The following is a 20,619-nucleotide window of genomic DNA, read 5'->3' on the forward strand; positions in this document are numbered from 1 at the left end:
TGGCTTGACCTTTGTCAAAGAAATCGCTAAAATCGCAGTACTTGTCTGGCAAGGACGAGAGTGAAGAGGTGCACAGGACCTTGGCTATCTTCTGGAAGCATGTCTTATTGCATTGTGACAACCAGCAGAGAACCTCAGCGTGGAGCCAATCAAGAGGTGTTGTGCCTCTGTAACCAAGGATACCCAATAACCAGAAACTTAGGAGAGGAAATAACTCGGAATTGGATTATCTCATGGTGAAGAGCCCCTACGGCCATGGACAATGGAACCGTCCCATTGGTCACATGGGCAGGTTGTAGGGGTCTTCCGTCAAGGGCTTCAATGGCAAGTGGAGTGTCATGCAGTTGCTTCAGAATCGAGTGCTTCGATACAAAGGCAGCATCAATGAACAGGCCTGCAGCCCCAGTCGATTAGAGCCTGTATCTCGATGGACTCAGCCCAAGAAAGGGTGACCAAGGAAAAACGGAGAAGCCGCCGTCCAATAAGCTGTCTCTAGGTGACGCCGCACAGCTGTCATAGAGGCCAGCCAGAGCCTGCAGTCCCACACTTTCTATATTTACATGGTCCTGTGCATGATAACAAGTTTTCTCCTCCATTTGACGTTTCTGCAAACTATTTACTACTTGCTACTGGTCTGGTATTGGAGACGAGATGACAGAGCTATCCTTATTGGGCTGGTTTAAGCACATAAGCCTATTGAGACTTGGGTGGCGTAAGCCCCGCTAAGTCCACACATTCCGGTAAGCCTCCTCCATAATTACGGTGGTGGTCTTTTTTAATTTCTAAGAGTTCACTTAACAGTGGGATTTCTACACCTATTCATTAGAATTACTTTTCACTTGGACTGTAATTGGATTTACACCTTGGAGAGTGTTTATGGATTAGTCACCATAATATGTATATCGAATTTTCTTTTTATTTTGTGTTTTGGTTCACTTATCACATATGATTGAAACCAGCACTTTATATACATTTATGTTTCACATATATTTGTATTTATGCATTGCAACATAGCGCTACATTTTTCGGTTTCAAGAAAGGGTGACTGAAGCCAGGGGCTTATCCTTTTGGATAACTGGGGACGAAACGCCACTTAAGGTCTTTCCTTGACAGGATGTCAAGGTTCGGGTGTTCCCTGGACGGGTATGACAAGACTTCAAAAAGTGACCTGCCTGGCCACAATAAAGGCACAATCTCTCCCTCCTCCTTACGGTTCTCTCATCTGCAGAGAGACACGTGAAGCCCAAGTGCATGGGTTCATCTTCATTGACCGTCTCGGTATCAGGAGGCATGGAAGGTGAGGGGAGGCAAGGGTGGGACTGCAAAGCTCAGAGGCGAACGTACAGGAGGCTTCCACAAGCGCTCCTTAAAAGAGAGTCTTTCTCAGAATCCATGAGGATGGCAAACGTGATCAACTTCTCCAGCTCAGTGGATATAATTTGGGCTGCTATCTCATCCTTGATGGAATCCGAGAGACCATGAGAAAAAGCAGCTACAAGGGCCTCATTGTTCCAAGCAACCTCTGCTGTCAGAGTACGGAATCCAATGGCGTAGTCGGCAACAGTTCTCATACTCTGTTGGACATGAGGCACTTGACAGCAGAAGCGGAGCATGCAGGAACGTCAAATACCCTTTTAAAGGAGACCACAAATTCGTGGTAACTCAAGACAACAGAATTTAGTGTCTCCCATAGAGGGTTTACCCAGGCCAAGGCTCTCTCAGAAAGCAAAGATATCACAAAACCTACTTTGTTTCTGTCCATGGGAAACGCCTGGGGCAGCATCTCAAAGTACATCTTAACCTGGTTGAGAAACCCTTTGCATTGAACTGGATCGCCCCCAAATCACTGGGGAAGCGGAGTGAAACCAGACATATCTCTTATAGAGGTAATACTCGAGGTGGGGGCCTGCACAGAGACTGGGGCAGCAGCAGGGACGGCCTGCAATTTAGGATGAACCAGAGCAGCCACAGTGGGAGATTCCAGGTGAGCTATGCGACTCAGGAGTGTTTGTAACGCCATGGCAAACTGATCCATGCGGTGCTCTTGCTCATCCAACCTGGAAAAGTGGATTGACTATCTTCTGAATTCATGGTCTTCATCTACTGTCAGAAATCATGAAATCAGACTGAGATATAAGTACAGTTAAATGGTAAAAATAGGTATTCCTGCACCAAATCAAAGAAAAAACTAGCTGGCGTACTGCTGCACTCACTGAGGGAAATATCTGAACCCAAAAAAAAATAAAAATTAAAGGTAAAAAGATAGTGGTGCGCTGTACAGAAAGGGCTAGGGTCAAATCACACTAGAAAGAATGAGGTAGCCAATGGCAATAGCACCACTGGTAGTAAGCAAAGGTATCGGGTAATAGAATTACGCAGGTGAGTATTCAGAAATGGTATCGCATAACTCATGTGCAATAAAGTGCTTATCAGAACAGAGACAGCATAAAGAACATAAGTGAAAGAATATGCGTTTCCGTACACGTAGTGTGTGCCAAAATACAACAGAGGTGTAGCAGTGAGTGTCAATGGTGATAAACCCACGTGCTGTAAAAATAATAAAGTGCTGGTATCTCAACATGCAATCACAGATATATGAAATAAAGTACAATCAATAAAGCATCAAATATCAAAAGCGTATATAGTTAAAAAATGTCCATAAATATTTCCATTCATAAAAAATCCTAAAGTGCACGGTATGGTGATATTTTGAATCCAAAAAATAAAGTGCTGGTGCTTATATAAAAAATTCAATATAAAAGTGCTGCGGGTGGTGGATTTCCTGTGCGGTCCTTTGTGGTAACTATGTGTGTCCCCTTACCTTACTGCTGTAAGGTAACAGCATAGACTTGTGTATCTTTGTGGTCCTTGGTGACCGTCCCCTTTAAGGATCCTAATGTGGCACCCCAGGTCCTTGCTGGCGTTCCTATCCAGCCTATTCCCAGCGTGTGTGCGTCCCCTTTAAGGGTAGTTTTTAGGGTGTCCAGGAGGGAGGATCTCACCAGTATACCATATATGTAGGGATTTAAAGAGGAGGTATGCCCCATAGTGTAGTATTTAAACAGCATTTATTGAATTAAAAAAATAAAAGCAGGTACTCACAAAACAAAAGGAAAACATAGCAGTGTACAAACGAGTGGCAAGCTCGATTAGCGTCACTTCCGGTGGCAGACAGTCCCCCGGGGAATTTTATATAGGACAGTCAATGGAAGAAAGTGTAGAACTCTTGTCCTTTTGGAAGCTCAACCAGCCAAAAGTAAAAGGCGTATCACAAAACTGCACCTTGCCTGAAACTAGACAAAAATACCTACATTTTGCTGTATAAATTGTGTATGACAAGTAGATCTCGTGGGCGTGAGAGCAATTTATAGAGAAGGAACTATTTTTTTTTTTTTTTTAAGGCTCTGTGCTCTAGGTATGACATCATCCATTCTAAGCAGCCCAATACACACTCTGTTTAGTGATCATTTCAGGAAATATTATCGATTAAACTTAAACAGCTTTTTCACAAAAACTGTAAAAGATATCAAACTGAAAAGATATTGCCAGATAGCTGAATATTTTTTGAACAATTTAAAGTTTGGCGTCTGTAGGTAAAAGTATGAAGGAACTGAAACTTTTGGGAGCGGAAGAAGATTTTAAGGATTTGAAGCATGCTCTCATTCGCTTCAATGTTAAAAAAAAAAAAGTGTTTAAAAAGCTTAATATTTTAAAAAGTATAAATAGTAGAAAAAAGTTGAAGAAATCCCATCATTAGCTAAAAGAGCTGAACATTTTAAATGTTAAATGGTTTTAATAGCTGAAAGTATGCAGAAGTTACGCAGAGCCAAAAAACATACGTAATAATAATAATAATAGAATTAAAAGTAAATAAAAACTAATAATAGTGGGATTGCTGAAGCATTCCCACTAATAATGCACGGTGGCCATTTTGCCCTCAACATTATAAATAGGGGAGACCAAACAATAGGAAGCCATTTTCTTTTTCACCATGTGCTTTGTTTGTATTATAATGTACAGTTAAAGTGGTTGTAAAGGTAAATAAAAATATCTGCCAGCCCCTCTGTTCTATCAATCCACCCTACACCGTGTAAATGTTTTTTTTTATAAAACTATGCCTGTAAATACCTTATCTCGTATCTTTTATGGCTGGTCACATGACCTCCAGCCGCTCTCCTTCTCCGATCTAAGGGCTACAGCAGGAGGGCCGAGATCCCCCTCTGACGTCAACCAGGGAGGTAATGTGACCACTGTGCTGGCCACTCAGCTCCTCCTGCTGTAGCACTTAGATGGGGGAGGAGAGCAGCCAGAGGTCACGTGACCAGCCATCGTCTTACAAAAACATTTACACAGTGTAGGATGGATTGATGGAACAGAGGGGCTGGAAGTAATATTTATTTATTTACTGCAATACTAATATCGGTGGGGATAGAGATGGCTCACACACAGGAGCTGGCAGGCAAGGTGAGAGAGGAGAGCAGGGGGATGATAGAGTCACATAAACTGAACATGGTAATCCTGGATCAGCAGACACGTATACCATGGTAAGCACACACAGGGGGACATGGGAACTGACAGGATCAACCAGTTTTTTTACAGCTCAGAGAAGGCCAGTTTAGACAGCACAAGCACTATGCTGTTTAATCTGCTATAAGGGAATGGGATTTTTTTTTTTTTTAGGGTTATAACCACTATAACAGTATAAATACACTTAAAAGTTACTTAAATTTGGTTACTGTATGTTCGTGAACTCCACTGATAACGATGCTCCTGGAGACCAGGCACCTTCTTGTATGATGAGTGACTTCTGATTTTAAAGCATGATGAGCCCCTAGCTTATGCCTGTATCCCCCTTTTATGTGTCAGGCTGTTTATTATAGTTACCAAACAACAGAAAACATGCCTGTTTACTGTAGAAACAATGGACTGTTGAAACTGTCAACTGAATACAACAATGGTATCTACATACCCATTGTATGTAGCAGCATTTGTTTGAGAAATATCTACTTGAGCCAAAACCTGACAGTAATCCGATTTCTATGGCCAACTAATATTGTAATATTGTCCCATGTCTGATTAATATGAAAAAAAAATCATACTTTAACAAATGCAACACATTCTGCCCTAGATTTTTCTTTTTCTTTCAGACTCCATACAGAAAATCTCTTCATTACTAAGAAAACTCATTCTAAACATTAATTTTCCTTGAATGCAACACCTCCCATATTTCTGTCATTGAGAAGGTGTTTCAGTCTTTAACTAAAAGTTAATTAGAAAGTCCATTATAAAGTTCTTTAGAAACAAGTCCAGGCTTGTAATACATCAAAGGCCTTGCTCTCCACAGCTCTTGCGATCTTCCGTCATTCTTTCCCTTTTGTAACCACTTTTCTCTGGTCTTCCTATGGATAAAATTGGAGACAGCCTGTGGAGTGGAAAACAAAGCGGATTATCTGTTGCTTCTAATAATACATAAACAGTAGATAGCCCTTCAGCTACAATCTCTCCTCTAAATGGCTTCTTGCCTGGATATCTGACTAACACTTTGCCCCCTGCCTGTACACACTTCTGACCCTCCCAAAGAACATCAATAGGGAGGAGAGGAAATATACTGATATTTCCCAGAAGATCACTGCTGTTTATTTTGGAAGGTTTGATGTTCTGTAGCCTCACTTTCCACTCTTGCTGAGAAGTATCCACTAACCAGTCCCAGCCACTGTCTTGAAGCTCATCTTCCAATGCAAATATAGCTTCAAACCTTCCTGCCAGATTCTCTCTCATTCCTGGATAGGCTTCAGATATGTCACTCTTGGTTTCTATGTCATGGGTAGCAGTAACATGGTATCTGTTAAGCCCTGTTCTTTCAGGAACCTTGCATAAATACTGAACTCTGCACTCCAGCTGTGGAATCTGTGCCCCAGCCCCCACCACCCCCTCATATGGTGTGCTTTTGGCTATTGGCCTAGAATTTTTAAAAACGTGACTGCCTATGTGAGGACCCGATCCCATCCCCTTAGTGTATGTGTGAGTGTAAGTTTGTGTATCTGGTCCTTCAATAGCCCATTGTATCTTTCAATCAAACCAACTGCCTGTGAATGGTATGGGATGTGGAACAACCAGTACACTCCAGAATCTTTGGCCCACTGCTGTACTGTTGATCCGGTGTACGCCGTTATCACTTTGGATTTGTTTGAGACAATCATAGGCAACGTCAAGTTTCTGGAGCAGTTGAAGCGTTGCAGCTTGATCTGCACATTTGCAAGGCAAACAAGCATAGGTCCTGAATAGGTGTCCATTGCAGTGCAACAATATCTCAGTCCATTGTTTCCCCGGGGCCCGATGACGTCAATCTGCCAGATCTCTGCAGGCCTCGCACCCCTCTTAATCGACCCAGTGGAGTACTTTTGCAATGGCCATTGTCACACTTCTCCACACACTGTACAGTTCCCTATTACAGTCTTTATCATGTCCATGGACATAGGCAATCCTCTCTGCTGTGCCCATTCATATGTTGCTTTCTGCCCCAAATGTCCAGATTGCTTGTAGGCCCAGTTCATCAAGACAGGATCGATTGGCACAACTGCCTTTACTTTGGCGATTTCATCTGCAACTCTGTTATAGTTCTCAAAGTCTGGGACTAGGGGCACATGTGTATCAACATGCCCCACTTTTATGGTGCGGGAGTGAGATTCCTTCCAGATGTAGTCCCAGACTTCCTTGCCTCCCCACACCACCTTTCCATGAATCATCCATTCATTGGACTTCCACATGGGCTTCCAAGTTATCAGTCCTTTAAAAACTGCCCAGCTGTCAGTGTAGATAGGTGACATGGGAAGAAGGATCCTCCTGAAGAGTCAGCACTACAGCTTTCAACTCTGCATACTGACTGGACCCTCCAATTCAGGTCTCCTGCAGGACTGTGTCTGTATTTGGGTTGTAGGCTGCTCCTGTCCATTTGCGCCCAGACTAGGCGACTATGGCTGAACCATCAGTGAGCCACGCTGACTCCTTTGTGTCTTCTGACAGACTCAAAGGGTGGAGCCTCTTGAATGGTGGATGACTGCAGCACAGGAATTTCTTCTTCTGGTCGGGTGCTGGTAAAAGTAACAAGCCCTGCCAACCTGTTATGAAATTACTCTAACATCCCCAACTGCAATACCCCCTCTTTCTTGAAGGTACCACTTCCATTTCATCAGTGTCTGGTTCTGGGCTACAGCTACTCTAGTGGTCAGTCCATTAGCTCTCACCCATCCTGCTATTGGCAATGCAGTATGGATGGTGACTGTGTTCTTTCCTGTAATGATCTCTACATGTTGAAGTGCTGTGTAGGCCCCAAACAGGTACTTCTCTAGGGGCTTGTATCTCTTCTGTGCCCCTGTCAGTTGTTTGGACCAAAATCCAATGGGTATTGCTCTGTCCTTTATTTTCATTTGGCTACCACAGACTCCAAGATATGGTACCATTCTGCTCCACTACATCTAGCTGAAATGGTACTCCTTGTCTCATGGGTCCTAATCCCTGAAATAGCTTCTTTAGCAGCCAAGAATACAGTCCGCTGCTCTAAACCCCATGAGAATTCTTTTTTTTCTGGTAACATTACATATAGGCCTCAGAATCAGTCCAAGATGTGGGATGAATGATCTCCAGAACCCCACAACGCCAATGAACTTCTGTGCCTCCTTCTTGGTAGTAGGGTGGCGACAGTGCCTGGATAGTTTGCACAACTGTCTATGGAATTTCCCTCTGTTGCCCAGTCCACATCATTCCTAGGAATTTCACCTCCTGTGGTAGGTCCTTGGACTTTGTCTTTGTTGATAGCCCACCCTCTGTTCTCCAAGTGCTCTATCAGCAGGTGCAGTGTTTCAGTTACATCTTCTTTTGTCCCAGAGATCATGATGTCATCAATGTAGAGAAACACGACCTTCAAATTCAGGGTACTTAACCACTACAATACAGGGCACTTTCACCCCCTTCCTTCCCAGCCCAATTTTCAGCTTTCAGCGCTCTCGCTCTTTCAGTGACAATTGCGCGGTCATGCTACACTGTACCCAAATGAAATTGTTATCATTTTTTTCGCACAAATAGAGCTTTATTTTGGTGTTATTTATTCACGACTCCGTTTTTTTTTTTTTGCGATATAAGCGCAAAAATAGCGGAAATTTGGAAAAAAAAACTATATTTTCTTTTTTCTATTTGAAAAGAAATCCAATAAAATCAAATTTTGTCATAAATTTAAGCCAAAATGTATTCTGCTACATGTTTTTGGTAAAAAAAATTCCGTTAAGTGTATAATAATTGGTTTGTGTGATCACGGACATATGTACGCAAATGATCATGTACATATGTGTGCAGGTGATCACGTACATATGTGTGCAGATAATCATTGGGACATGTGATTTTAGTGGGACATATGTGGGGGACATGTTTTTATTATTAGGGACATGTGTTTTTATTATTTGGGGACATGTATGTTTTGGGGACATGTGTGTTTTGGGGACATATGTGGGGACTGTGTTTGTACTGTGTGGTGTGTTGTGTGTGTACACTACACTGATGATCAGTGAGTAAAAAGCTGTAAAAAGCAGCCCATACTCACTGATCATCAGCCGGCTGCAGCGATCTGCTCTCTTCTCCTCAGCGGTGACTTCCGTGTGAGGAGAGGAGAGCCGATTGCCTAGCAACCGGCTGTTTGTTTACATCACATGACGGCCGTGATTGGACACGGCCGTCATGTGATCAGGAGGGCCAATCACAGAGCCCTCCTGCCGATCTGAGATGTGCCGTGTCCGGGTGACACGAGCACATCGGGATCGCGCCGCTGCGCGGGCGCGCGCGATCCCGCTGCTCCTGAATGACGTTCCCAAACGTCCTATCAGGAGCAGGCGGCTCCCACCCGGCCGTATATACGCATTGGCCGGGTGGGAAGTGGTTAAATCTCGGGCAATCAGTCCGTGACAAAACGTTGGAGAATGAAGATAGCCTTGTGAAAGTGTACTGGCGGCCTTCCCACACCATAGCAAACTGGTCTCGACACTCTGGGTCTATCAAAATTGAAAAGAAAGCATTAGCCAGGTCTATCACAGCATGATATTCTCTTGCCTCTTTAGCAATTTTCTCAACAATTGAGATCATAACTAGTACAGCTGACTTCAATGGAGGTGCCACTTTGTTTAGACCTCTGTAATCCACAATCATTCTATATGTCCCATCAGGTTTCTTTACTGGGAACACCGGAGACGAGAAAGGACTTACAGCAGGTCTAAGGATCCCTACTATCAACAGTTCTTGAATGGCCTCCCTGATTTCTTTGTGGCCTCACGGAAGTCTGTACTGCTTGTGACAGACTGGCTTTGCTGGTGGAGGAATGTAGACGGGTCCATTTCACATGACCTCAGACCACAGCCTTCAGCACCCTTACCAGGAATGCTTTATCAGGATACCTGAATGTGAATGTACCTCTTTCAGTCTAAATTGACTGACCTTGAAGTACATCCATCCCGAGAATATTTTCGGGTAACTCTGATACCAAAACGTTTGTCATAAATCCTGATCCCTTGCCAATAGCCAATTTCACCTGTATCCTAACTGCTTGTGTAGTTTGCCCTCACAAAACCTACTACATAAATCAATTCTCCTTTTTGATGGGAAGGATTTCCTTGCAAAAGTGTAACTTCAGCTCCACTATCAACTAAAGCCATTTAATGTGTAGGAGAAGATGACTTCCCCTACCATACAGTGACAGGTGCATATGGGCGGCGCTATCCTGCTGTCAATGCCCTCACTGCTATTACAGGAGACTCTCCTTCCCTTCATAAAGGATAAGGATCCTCCCAATCCCCTTTCCTAATTCTCTCCAACTCCTCCCCAGGATAAAGGGATTTGGGTTTGGGTTCATGTTCAATTTTGGGAATTGGTTTGGGGCTAACAGGAGGGGTCTGATAAATAAGACTGGTGGTCCCAATGCGATTTTTTTAGGTAGCAGAGTTGCATAAAGTGGCAGTGCTGAATATAAAGAAGGTCTGTGAAAATAACTACTACTGTATTTGTTTCAGTGACTAAAGTACTATACATAAAATAGTGGACGAAATAAAAAATATATAAAGTGAATCACCATGCGATTTGTTAAAAATGACGAAAAACGCATACAAAGTGCTAGTGCTGAACAATAAATAGATCTGAAAAGAAAATCTGCTAAGTCAAAGTATATGTGTAACAGTGTACAAAAGTAATCATTAGCTAGATAAGGCAAAAGATGTAAGTAATGCTTGCCTTGTGACTAAAGAAATCGCATATGGTGTTAAAGCCAAGGGAGGGTTAAGCAAAGTGACTCTGTGCGGGTGTCTTTATACCATAGACTTAAATATCGGTGCAGTGCACTAAATTGAATCATACAATCAAAGAAAATAAATCAAATTGTTGAATTAAAACAAAAACGCATAAACGATCCAAGTGTTGGTGAGAGGGAAACAACCCTCTGGGAATAATCCAAAACAGAAGGAAAAAGGTGCACAGTGTTTGAAGCTATAAAAAATATAAAAAAACAACAATGGAACAGTAATCCTAGTTAAAATTGTCCATTCAGCTGGTGCAACAACAAGTGGCGATTAGCCCAAAATCGCATGTAACAAGACAGTCGCCTGCAATGCTGGTGCTTAAAATATATGTGCACTATAAGGTAGAGATTTAAACAGTGATAATGGTGATGGTGGATATCTCCCACGTGGTCCTGTGTAATCAGAATATGGGTGTCCCCTTACCTTACAGCTGTAAGGTAACAGCATATGGTATATGTATCCTCAGGGTTCCTGGTGGTCCTTATCCCTCGAGGTCCTATTCACGTGTCCCCGGGTCCTGGCGTCTCCTGCCTACTGTGCCGTATTGGGCTCTGTAAGTGGTCCCTCAGCGGTAGTTCAGCGTGGGGGGTGGGGAATTGGTGGTATACCTCGGCGGTTTTATGCAAGGGGTTAAACAGATAAGGAGGAAGGGAGCCCCATAGTATAGTATTTTTCAACAGTATTGAAAGCGTTGGGACGCTACCGGAAGTGACGCAATCGAGCTTGAGGCTCGTTTATACACCATACAAAAACTCTGTCTGTTTGTGAGTACCAAAGCTGTTTTTATAAATAAATTTCAATACTGTTGAAAAATACTATACTATGGGGCTCCCTTCCTCCTTATCTGTTTAACCCCTTGCATAAAATTTGATTTATTTTCTTTGATTGTATGATTCAATTTAGTGCACTGCACCGATATTTAAGTCTATGGTATAAAGACACCCGCACAGAGTCACTTTGCTTAACCCTCCCTTGGCTTTAACACCATATGCGATTTCTTTAGTCACAAGGCAAGCATTACTTACATCTTTTGCCTTATCTAGCTAATGATTACTTTTGTACACTGTTACACATATACTTTGACTTAGCAGATTTTCTTTTCAGATCTATTTATTGTTCAGCACTAGCACTTTGTATGCGTTTTTCGTCATTTTTAACAAATCGCATGGTGATTCACTTTATATATTTTTTTATTTCGTCCACTATTTTATGTATAGTACTTTAGTCACTGAAACAAATACAGTAGTAGTTATTTTCACGGACCTTCTTTATATTTAGCACTGCCACTTTATGCAACTCTGCTACCTAAAAAATCGCATTGGGACCACCAGTCTTATTTATCATTAATTGTTTTTCTTATCCATTTGTCTACCACTCAAAATACTACTACGCATAGGAGTGAGGGTCCCTCACTATATATACATATATATATATTTTTTTTTTATATACATATATTGTCTTTTCTTTTTCTACGTTCCATTTATTACCTGTAGTGGAGACGATATTACATTTATCTTCTAATCTTTTGAGTACCTATTGAATATATTAAACCTGTTCTAACTAGATTCTTCACCATAGTACCGCGCACCACTACCTTTTTACCTTTTGTCTTCTCCAATTGGGGTTCAAGTACCCCATTTCAGTGTGTGCAGCGGTGCAACAATTAGATTACTCTTTGATTAGGCGCAGGAATATTCTCTTTTAAACAGGAGGGGTCTGTTCTGTTTTCTCTAAGTCTCTAGACTGATCTTCACTAGGAGCAGTGTTTCTAACCCTGACCGTTTTCCCTACTAAATGTTTCCACCTCTTCAGCATCTCTGCAGTAGAAATGCCATCTATCTCATCTTTAGGTGTGCCTGCCTTTAATAAGTCAACCCACATTTCTTTCCTAGAAATAACTAGCCTGGTTTTCTCTATAGCTTCTGTCTTCTTTAACCCATTCCCTTTCTTCTGTGCTTGTATTCTTCCTGCCTGGCCTTGACCTTATCTACTGCCCTGACAGATTTTGTTTTAGGCTTCTCTAGCGCCGCCAACTGGCTTAAAAGAGTAGTGGCTTCATGAATATTGCTGTTTAATCCCAGGCCTCCCAACAAGGATAATAATGGAGCCCTGAGATTTAATGGCGCAGACTTTATCAGCTTAGAGCGCAGAGCAGACGTAAAGGGTTCCATATTTGGACCCATCCATTCTGAAAACATATTTAATCCGGTTATACAACCCATCTTAAGTAACCAAGAAATACCCTCTCCTATTGATCTCCAGGAGTAGGTATTTTCCAGGTCAGGAGGACTAGCGTATACTCGGACTATTCCATCTCTCACGAGGTCTAACAGTACAAAATTCACACTAAACTCTGGCTTTTCGCATTGCCTGACCCAATTGTGGATCATGGGTTAACACTCCCATAGTCACTGCTTCCTTACTTGACAAAACAACACTGTCCGCCCCTTCATCCCAGAAGCGTAGGAGCCAACTCACTAGGGGCTCCCCAGACCTTTGTATTGTTTTGCCAGCTCATGGAGTTTAATTTGTGTAAACTCCCATACTTCAAATTCAACATCTCTGGGGTTGCAATAATTCACCTCCCCATCTGCCATATCCTCTATCATGTTTCCATTTCTTATGCTTAGATCATCATCTGAAATATCAAACTCTATCTCCTCCGCCTATCGTTTGAGGAGAGCACATCCTCACAATCCCAATTTTGGGATGTGACAATGGCACATATCCTGGCTTTACAAACAGGTTTGCGCCCCGTCCTTTTCCTTAAGGCATTAATTGATTTGGTCAGGAGGGCTGCACACCGCTCTTACAAATCATCAGCCTGACTAGCGGTTGAACATACATACTCTGAAGCAACTGCTAGCTGGTCTTTTAATACCTTAACTTCTGCCTCTGCCTTCTATGTGATTCAGTATAAATACCATGAAGGAAATACCAACTCACTGTGGACACTGTCCTCTTCTCTTTTTACTTAAATTCAACCCCATTAAGGCTAAAATCTACAAAGTGATCTGAGGCTTTGTCACCCCAAGTCAGCTTCAAGGGAGAAGCATACTTCCCAAATTCTTTAGCAAAAGGTTCCCACTCATTGTCTCTGGCCCAGATAGGTAAGCTGCACACTTTCTTCTGGTCACCAGAAACCTCTGCAGCATGGCTTTTCCTAAACAGCTTATGCAACATTTTACCTAGCACAAGCTACACTACAGAAAAACAAGTCTGCTTCAATTGAATTATAGCACAGATCGCGGCACGAGCCCCAAAATGTTTTGCTTACATCTATCTAGCAAGGTTATTTTGTGGTATAAGCAAGGAAGCTGAGACTTCTGCAGTGTGTAAATGTGCTTTTACTATACAAAGATGCTGTACATACAAAACTATTATAATATCAGGAATACAATACAATACAAGACTGACAGATGCAGACAGAAGCAAAATTCCTAGCAAATGAACAGCCTATCTCAACCTTTTCAACACAGAGGAACCCTTGAAATAGTTCTCCAGTCTCAGGGAACCCCTGCTAAATATTTGAGATCTACAACTCATGATACATTAGTGTGATGGTCAGTGGGAAGATTGGTCCTTGGGAAGAATTACTTCCTTACAGATAGCTAAAAAGATCAATGGTGTCAGTGGGAACTTATCTGAGAGGCAGACATGGCCCAATGCTGAAGGAACCCCTAGCAACCCCTGGAGAAACCCTGGTTGAGAATCACTGGCCTATGGTCTATAACAGTACAAATACACTTAAAAGTTACTTAACTTCAGTTACTGTATGTTCGTGATCTTCACTGACAACGATTCTCCTGGAGACCAGGCACCTTCTTGCAGGATGAGTGGTTTCTGATCTTAAAGCATGATGAGCCCCTAGCTTATACCTTTTATGTGTCAGGCTGTTTACCATAGTTACCAAACAGAAAACATACCCGTTTACTGTAGCTAAAGAAACAATGGACTATTGAAACTGTCAATTGAATACAACAATGGTATCTACGTACCCATTGTATGAAGCAGCATTTGTTTGAGAAATATCTACTCGAGCCAAAACCTGACAGTAATCTGATTTCTATGACCAACTACTATTGTCCCATGTATGGTATGTCTGATTAATATAAAAAAAAATCATATTTTAACAAATTCAACACAGCTGGTAGTGAGAACCTTTAATACTTAAAATTAAGGTTTCCTATTTAGAATAATAAGCTGTCAGATTAGTAAAACAGCGATAACAGAACCGATTTTAGGTTAATCAAACATAGTTGAACTACGCAATTTTATTTAATTAAAACAATTACAAGAATATGTAATATAATGTATTTACTTAAACGTAAATGTTTAGTAACTGAAGTGCATAAACAAAATATCTTTGAAAAAACAAACAAAATAACGTAAAGGAGAAGTATAGCCGTTTGACTGTACTTCTATGGATCACAGAAGTGCAATTCGTTTTGCACTCCCGTGACCTGTTTTCAGCAGATATCGGTCTGAAGTACACTCTGTCCTGACGTCACAGAAGTCGGTCCAGGCACCACGTCATTGAGTCTGGTTTTACCAGGTCCCTGGACCGATCTGGCTCAGCCTCTCAGCGAGCCGCTGAGAGACTGAGCTGGCCAATTCCTCCACAGCTCAGCACTCCAATGAGCGAGGAGGAAGCAAAGAGCTGTGACTGACAGTCTGCAGCGCTCTGCTCGCGGATGTCCGATCGATTCTCAATACAGAGGTTCCAGGGAACAGATGAAGCATTGGACCCATGCTGCATCCACCTAGGTATTGATCTAAAAAAAAAAAAAAAAAGCTAACGATCCCGCAAGTCGTCATAACTATATGTCAGCTCCTATAAGCGGCATAGTAGGCGTGCGCCCACTGCACTTCGGGGGTACCGATGCTCGTGGCCGACAGTCATGATGACCGCTGGCCACGAGAGGCATAATAGGGACGTGTGTGTGTGTAAATACACAAATCCCTTTTCTGTGAGGAGTGACAGATTGTGTGTTCCTATTAGCTAGGAACCATGATCTATCATTTCCTCTAGGTCAGTCCTCTCCCCCTACAATTAGAAACACACAGGGAACAGTTAACCCCTTCCCTGCCAGTGATATTTTTACAATAATCAGTGCATTTTTGAAGCACTGATCGCTGTATAAACGACAATGGTCCCAAAAATATGTCAAGTGTCCGATGTGTCTGCCATAATGTCACAGTCCCGATTAAAATCGAAATTTTTCAAAATTGTCGCTTTTTTTAGCGCAAAAAATAAACACATAGGTAATCAAATACCCCCAAAAGAAATCTATATTTGTGGGGGGGGAATACGTCAATTTTGCACGTCCGCGCAATTGTCAGTTATAGAGACGCAGTGCTGTATCGTAAAAATGACCTGTTCATTAAGCAGCCAAATCTTACGGGTCTAAAGTTGTTAAATACCAACAAAAGAAAGCTTTGTATGTGTAAATAAAATAAGATAAAAATGTCATGTGTTGCATGACCGCACAATTGTCATTCAAAGTGTGAGTGCTTAAAATTGGCCTGGGCAGGCAAGCGATTAAAAGCCCAATAAATGTGAGGTTCTTTTTTTTTTCCCTCCCATTGGTTTTTCGGTGTGGTATACGCACCTTTTTTGCTTCTAGTGTACTAGCAGTTGTGCCTGAAAAACATTGCCTATAACTTGTCTCTGCTCATACCATTAGTGAATAACGTTTAATAGATAATACAAATCTCACAAGGGTTTTAACCCCTCACCTCTCCCCCCAAATAAAAGAAAGATGTCTCGCTTTTCCTCATACACTTGGAACCCTGACATGGTCGCTCTATGGAATCCTGCTCTGGCTGGAGTCACGCATGAACTCCGCTGTCATTCCCTCAGTGAGCTCTCCCTAGTCCCTTGCCACAACAAAGATGGCGGTATGAGTCCCCCGTGTGACTCGCCTGGCCAAGCATGCGCACTAAGGAGGGCCGGGGCTGGAATACAAGATGGCGGCCCCGGCGGGGAGGGAGAGGCGGAGGCGGGATAGCAGCGAACGGACAGGAGTCAGTGACGGAGATTGCCTCGGCCCCCAGGTGAGGCTCCCGGGGCGTCCCACGCTCTGACACCAGCACCGTCCGGCGCCGCAAACCCCCGAGCACCCGCAGAGCCCGGCCCGAGCGGCCAGCGCGCCCCCTACCCCCCGAAAAACCACCGCAAAACTCCCTCCCCCCTCCGAGCCGCCAGCGCAGCCCTCAGCGCCATCTTGGAACCGCCCGGGGAGCGCGCTCAATGTGGCGCGAGCACGATCAGAAAAAGGCGGCTGGCTGCCTGAGCGCGCCAAAATGTGAGGGAAGCGGAGAATAATCCCAATTACAATAAAAGACGAATCAACAAAATATGTCCAGCTTCGGGCGGCGTGTGCGGCTTCACAGGCGGCCGTGGCTGTCTGTGCTTTGGTTTTGTGGAGCGATGGGGGGTGCGCTTACTTACACCATAGACCCAGTCGGGCACCTGTAAACAGGCGACCATGGCGCTCTATATTTCTGTGATCACCTCACGGTTTAGGCGGGAAGACGGGGCGCCGTGAGGTGATCACTGAGATGATGCCGCTGGTGGCGGTGGTGGCCACCGCGTTTGTCTATATACGCAGCATTGTGTGCATGGAGGAGTGGTCTGTGCCTGTATGGCTGGAGCCCCATTTATTATTATGAATATGTGCCCGACCGTCATGGAGCCCGCCTAATTACAAATTCTCTCACACATCTCAGTCACCGTCCTGTCCTTATACTTAACCACTATGAATTACTCTCCACTCACCTCCATCGCTTCCTCCTACTATGGATTACACTCAGTTGCATCATTTGAAATCAGGCTGAGCCATTGAATCAGGCTGCTGATCAGTAAAACATTTGCATGTATAGTGTAGACCACAAACCCCTCCAAATAATAAAAATGGAAATAGTCTATGCATTATTAATGAATAAGCCTGTCATGATAATTCTTATGTCATACAAGGTCACATTACGTACATAGTTATATTATCGTTTCTGGCTGTCACTCATTTGGAGAGATGGTTCCTCGTTCCTTTCTCAGACTTCCCTCTATAGTGTCTGTCCCTCATTTAGAGAGACCGTCTCTCGCTTTTCCTCTGATGTCCTGTATTTTATGAGAGATTGTCTCTCGCTTTTCCTCCGATGTCCTGCATTTTATGAGAGATTGTCTCTCGCTTTTCCTCCGATGTCCTGTATTTTGAGAGATTGTCTCTCGCTTTTCCTCCAATGTCCTGCATTTTATGAGAGATTGTCTCTCGCTTTTCCTCCGATGTCCTACATTTTAGAAGAAACTGTCCCGCATGCCTTTCTCAGATGGCTCTCATTTGGAGAGACTCCCTAATTTCTTCTCAAAAGTCCTTCATTTGGGGAGACTTTCCCTTGTTCCACCTCAGATGTCCCTCATTTCACCTCAAATGTCCCTTATTACTCCTCAGATGTCTTTTGTTACTCAGATGTCTCTCATATGGAGAGACTGTACCTTGTTTCTCCTCACATGTCCCTCATTTGGTGAGACGTCTCTAATTCATCCTCAGATGGCCCTTGTGTCCACATTACTCATCAAATGTCCTTCATTTGGAGAGACTGTCCCTTGTTTCACTACAGTTGTCCCTTATTTAGCGATAAGTAGATATTTGCCAGCACACTAAGGATCATCAATTTAGTCCAAACGGTTTTTATTCAAGAAAGATCACCTCTCAAAACGGTGTAGTGCAATGTTTCGGAGCCACCCAGGACCCCTTTGTCAGGCATGTGATTATTTAGAGAAACTGTAACTTGTTCCTCCTCATATGTCCCTCATTTGGTGAGACTATCCCTTGTTCAGATATCCCCTGTCCCTCATTCCTTCTCAGTTGTCCTTTATTTGTAGAAACTGTCCCTCCATTCCTCCTTAGATGTCCCTCAGAGAGAGTGTTCCTCATTCTTCTTTAGATATCTCTCGCGTTCCCCATTCTTCCTCCAGATGTCCCTCATTTTGGAGAGACTGCCCCCCCCCCACCCTTTTTTTTTTTCACAGATGTGCCTCTTTTGGAGGGTCCCCTTATTGTTTTACCTCAGATGTCCCTCATATGGAGAGACTGTGCTTCGTTCCTCCTCAGATGCCCCTCATTCTTCTTTAGACGTGTCTCATGTTCCCCATTCTTTCTCCCATGTCCCTCATTTGGAGAAACCGTCCCTTGTTTTTTTCTATGACGTACCTCATTTAGAGAGACTTTCTTGTTCTACATCAATGTCCCACATTTGGAGAAACTGTCCTTCATTTGGAAAGACTGTCTCTTGTTTCTCCTCAGATGTCTCTCGTTCTTCCTCAGATTTCCCTCAATTTTAGAGTCTTCCTTCATTCCTCCTCATATAGGTTTAAAAAAGACACAAGTCCATCTAGTTCCATCAAAAAAAAAAAAAAAAAAACAATCCCATGTACACAATTCTTTGCCCACAATTGATCCAGTGGAAGGCGAAAAACCCCCAGCAAAGCATGCTCTAATTTGCTACAGCAGGGGAAAAAATGCCTTCCCAATCCCCTGAGAGGCAATCAGATTTTCCCTCAATCAACTTTACCTATAAATGTTAGTACCCAGTTATATTATGTACATTTAGGAAAGAATCCAGGCCTTTTGTTAACCACTTCCCGCCAGGCCTATAGCAGAATGACAGCTAGAATGTGGTTTGGTTATCCTGGCTGGGTGTCATATGACATCCAGCAGAATAAGTCACAATCGGTTTCCCGCGGGGGCGTGCAGCGATCGGTGGTGTGTCAGTCTGACACACTGCATCTCTGATCTAGGATGGAGGCTCTTTACCATGTGATCAGCTGTTTGATCACAGTGTAAACAGGAAAAGCCGTATCTTTGCATTTCTTCTACTCGCGTTGACAGACATGAGTAGAGGAGAGCCGACCAGCTGCTCTCCTGATGGGGGGGCTGCACTGATTATCAGTGCAGCCTCACCCCCCCCCCCCGAGGGTGCCTACCAGGGATGCCCACCCATGGCCTCAATGGATGACCACCAGTAAAGCCCACCAGGGATGGCAATCATTGCCCATTAGAGATGGCACTCTGTGCCCATCAGTGATGCCTGCCAGCGTCTCTGATCAGTGCCACCTATACATGCCCTCCAGTGCCTCCTATGAGTGCCCATCAGTGCTGCTTATATGCCGCCTATCAGTGCTGCATATAAGTGCCACCTCATCATGAAAAAAAATATTTTTTAACAGAAACAAAGAAAAACTTTTTTTTTTTTTTTTTTTTTCAAAATTTTCATTATTTTTTATTTGTAGAGGAAAAAATAAAAACCCCAGAGGTGATCAAATACCACCAAAAGAAAGCTCTATTTGTTTGGGTACAGCGTCACATGAACACACAATTGTCATTGAAAATGTGAGAGTGCTGAAAGATGAAAATCAGTCTTGGCAGGAAAGTGTTTAAGTGCCCTGTATTGAAGTGGTTAATGCAATCTACTGAGCTTGCCACAACCACCTATGGAGGGAGTCTATTCCACATCTCTTACTGTGAAGAAACCTTTCAGTATTTGGAGATTTAAATATTTTTTCCTCTAGATTTAAAGAGTGCCCCCTGGTCCTCTGTGATGGCCTTAACGTGAATAACTCAACACCAATTTCACTATATGGACCGCTTGTGTATTTGTACACGTTGATCATATGCCCCTTAATCTCCATTTCTCAAGAGGGAATAAATTCAGTTCCTCTGTTTCCTCATAGCTGGGTTCCTCCATGCCTCTTATCAGTTTGGTACTCTGCACTTTCTCCATTTCACCGATATCTTTTTTGAGAACTGGTGCCTAAAACTAAACTGCATATTCCAGATGAGGCCTTACTAATAATTGGTACAGGGGCAAAATGATATATCTCTCTTTCCGGAGTCCATACCTCTCTTAATAAAAGAAAGGACTTTGCTTGCTTTGGAAATCGCAGCTTGGCATTGCATGCTGCAATTAAGCTTATGATCTACCAAAGAGCCTTCTCCACCATTGATTCCCCTAGTTGTACTCCCCCCTAGTATGTATGATGCATGCATATTCTTAGCCCCACAAGTGCATAACTTTACATTTATCAACGTTAAACCTAATTTGCCACATAGTTGCCCAATTAGACAATGTATTGAGGTCTGCTTGTAAGTTGGAGACATCCTGTAAGGACGTTATTTCTCTGCATAGCTTGGTGCCATCTACAAAGACAGAAATGTTACTTTTAATCCCAGACCCTAGATCATTTATAAAGATATTAAAAAGTAAGGGCCCCAGCACTGAACTTTGG

At 43.0% G+C, this 20,619-nt stretch overlaps 1 protein-coding gene and 1 long non-coding RNA gene across 2 annotated transcripts in view; one reads left to right on the plus strand and one right to left on the minus strand.

The window, feature by feature from the left end:
• Positions 1–3,051: 3,051 nt before the first annotated feature.
• On the minus strand, positions 3,052–16,769 carry LOC143935400 (uncharacterized). Its single transcript, XR_013263503.1, has 2 exons — positions 16,071–16,769; positions 3,052–5,422 (listed from the first exon to the last, which is right to left on the minus strand). It is a non-coding gene; the product is annotated as an uncharacterized LOC143935400 (long non-coding RNA).
• Positions 16,284–20,619, plus strand: part of PCIF1 (phosphorylated CTD interacting factor 1) — a 68,117-nt gene continuing 63,781 nt past the window's right edge. The window contains exon 1 of the mRNA XM_077459233.1: positions 16,284–16,388. The gene's annotated coding sequence lies outside the window, so the exon portion shown is untranslated. The remainder of the gene's footprint in view (positions 16,389–20,619) is intronic.

The sequence above is a fragment of the Lithobates pipiens genome, unplaced genomic scaffold, assembly GCF_037356315.1.
Source record: "Lithobates pipiens isolate NorthernLeopardFrog02 unplaced genomic scaffold, aLitPip1_a1.2 Scaffold_28, whole genome shotgun sequence".
NCBI classification, from domain to species: domain Eukaryota; kingdom Metazoa; phylum Chordata; class Amphibia; order Anura; family Ranidae; genus Lithobates; species Lithobates pipiens.